The following is a 3,369-nucleotide window of genomic DNA, read 5'->3' on the forward strand; positions in this document are numbered from 1 at the left end:
CGGAGTTTCTGGTCCCGAGACGGAGTTTCGCGATGGCGGCGGTGTTCTGGATGTCTTCTGGCGATTTCGTCTAAAACCCCGTGCGTTTTTAGGTCGAAGCCCTTAACTAGTCCAGAGGGGGCACCTGGGGCTGCCCGAGGCGCCGCCACCATAGGCCGGCGTGGCCCAGGGGCCTGCCGCGCCGCCTGGTGGGGTGGCTGCCTCGTGGCCCCCCTCCTTCTGGTCTTCTGGCTCCGTTATTCTTCTGTGAAAATAGGCCTATTGGAATTAATCCCGGGGATTTTCCTGAAAGTTGAGTTTCTGCACAAAAACGAGACACCAGGGCAATTCTGCTGAAAACAGCGTTAGTCCGTGTTAGTTGTATCCAAAATACACAAATTAGAGGCAAAACAATAGCAAAAGTGTTCGGGAAAGTAGATACGTTTTGGACGTATCAGAGAGCGGACAGGTTGTGGTGCGGCTCTTTGTGCTAGCGGGGTGAGGAGAATGGGCGCAGCAGTCCAGTGGATTCCTTCCTCGTCGTTCATCAGATCGACCGGAATTCGATTCTCATCCTAGGAGGAGATGGGAGCGGCGTGTTTGGAGGAGGAAAGAGAGAGGCAGGGCGGAGCACCTTTCGCTGCATTGAGCTGTAGCAAAAAAAACGCGAGGGGGTACTAGTGTCTCTCATCTTTGCCAGCCCGACGAGTTTTTGGAGGATTACCGGGGCTCATCCCAGCAAAGCCTGGCCCACCAAACGATTCATGGAGAGTTTTTCAGTGTATTATTGAGCTGGCCTGTGAAAATACACTGCAAACCCAGCAAAAATACCCGTACCGAACATGGCCTTAATAGAAAAGGTCCGGTGGAGGTAGCGGGGGGGGGGGGGGGTGATGGATTAGTGAAAAAGTGTTCGGGTGTTGGGAGGTCAGATAAAGAGATAAAATTTTGGTAAATCCTATAGTTCAGGTAAATCGACTGGGTTCTATGAAAAAATGACCATGTGTGTTTCTTGCTGGCTCAGCAAATTTTCCACGATAGCCTTCATGTCAATTTTCTACTATATTATCAATAAATGGTTCTAGCAGAACTCTCGAGCTTGAATTCCTTTTTTCGTTACAGAAGAAGCTGAATTAATTGGGTGATACATTGGTCGGTCACTCGCCACGGATGGATACTAGGGGCGGTAGCACTACGTAGGGTTTTGATAACTAGAAATCTTGGGAATGTTGAAGCGCTAGTGGCAGGCCAGGACAAGCTACCCCTTCCTCCTTGATCCCCTGCACGCGACATGGATGAATGGCCGGCTACGTATAGGTCAATGCATGGCATGTTAATGTGTGCGCAGACTCACATGAATGAAGTCGACTTGCCCAAGAAAATGTAAAGACTAGTACTTCTACTCCTTCGTACTAAGAGCAAGTTTAATAGTATAGTCAGCTGCTGGCTATAAGCCATGTGCCATGTCATTTGTAGTTAACATAGAGCTAACATGTATAATACTCCCTCCTTCACAGTTTATTAGGCGCGCGCGTACCCCTAGGTCACCAATTTAACCTATATAATTTAAATTATATAATATAAAAATTATATCATTAGAAAATAGAATATCTGAACTTTCTAATGATATAATTTTTATAACATATAACTAATGCTAACTTGATTAAATTTGCGACCTAGGGGTACGCGCGTGCCTTATAAACTGTGAGAGAGGGAGTACTAGTAAGCTATAATCATGTACTACTTTATCAATGGATGGCCCATATTTCACTCTCACAAAGTGCCTAGGAGCACGTGCTAGAGCTGGCTCTTGCATGAGAGCCCACCCCTCTTCTCTCTCCTCCTCTCTCTCCTCCAACTAAGTATGATTATATTATTTTAACCCTTATAGCCAGCTGACTAGGACTTACTTATACTTGCTCTAAGACACCATAAAGTATACTTTCATGATGTATGCATTAGATATTGCAAGAATTAATGTGTTTATTTTTATACATGGTCAAACTCTACAAAGTTAAACTTGGACTAAATATTATATGCAACATATTTTGGAACGGAAAGAGTACCGTAGCAATTTGTGACCATCTACTAATGTTTTTTTATGAGAAGAAGCTTGTTGTGATCTATTAAATCACCGAAACATCGGACTCCAGAGTGTTTACAATAACAGCTGGTAGAACAACAAGCCAAGACAATTTATTATCGCAACCCTCCTTAGCTAACACATGAGCGGCTTCATTTGCCGTTCGACGCACAGCTTGCACCGAAGCCTCATCAAAACTACCTAGAAGCTCCTTTATCTCCTCCACTAGAGGACCATGGAAGGATCTATCTTTGCCCTTTTGCCGCAGCTTAGACGACATCACCGTACTGTCAGTCTCCAACATCACCTTCGACGCCTACATTTCCCGCGCTAGTAACAACCCTTTTCGACAGCCCTGGAGGTGAACAAAATGGCATGCTCCAGCGATGAAACTGCCATGCTGGTCACGAACAACCACCCCCCCCCGCTGCATCCAGCTTGGCGAAAAGCTCCATCCGTGTTGACCTTGCACCACCCAACGGCCGATGGATTCCATCGCTCCACTGTCTTTGGCAATACCGCATGGGTAGTGGAATGCAGACTACACCATTCCTCCATGCCCGATTCCTTCCTCCCTACTATCGCTGCAGGGTCTTGAATTCTCCGTGTCTCTCGGGCATCATTCCTAGCATGCCAGAGGTTGTTAATCAACATGAAAAATCACGCTGCCTGGCCATTATGTTCTTTCTCAATCGAGTCCAAAATCCACCCTCTAAGTTCTGCATGACAAGACAGTCTTTTCAGTGGCGATTCAAAACTAACTCTATTGCGCTCCTCCAACATTAACCAAGCTTGCGTTGAGTGAGGACAGGACCAGAAGCGGTGGATCAAACTCTCAGTTATGCCGCACGCTAGACAGACCACGCCGTCTTTGATTTTCCTATGGTTGAGTTCGGATCCCACAGCTAGACCATTCTCAACTAAGCGCCACATATGTACTTTAATCTTGTGAGACACTTGAACAGACCATAGAGCTAACCACCCTTTGTGTTCACTGGTTGATTGTGAAGATTCAATGGACCCGCGAAGGGCTCTCTTCCTCTGCACAGCAAGGTGATAAGCTGATTTTACCGAGAAGACCCCATTCCTCTTAAAGTTCCATGCAAGGAAAATCCTGGGCACCTGGTATTCCCACCGATGTCCGCAAAATATCAATAACATCACCCTCGAAGAAGTGTTTGCAAACCATTTCTTCATTCCATGCACCCCCTTTAGGGCTAAGAAATGTGTGTAGCTCATCCGGGTAGTCTAGATCACGTCGTCCTAGTGGATGCTGAGCCCCGCTCCTAGGTATCTAGTTGTCTCCG

Source organism: Lolium rigidum, chromosome 1 (assembly GCF_022539505.1).
Source record: "Lolium rigidum isolate FL_2022 chromosome 1, APGP_CSIRO_Lrig_0.1, whole genome shotgun sequence".
Classification (NCBI taxonomy): domain Eukaryota; kingdom Viridiplantae; phylum Streptophyta; class Magnoliopsida; order Poales; family Poaceae; genus Lolium; species Lolium rigidum.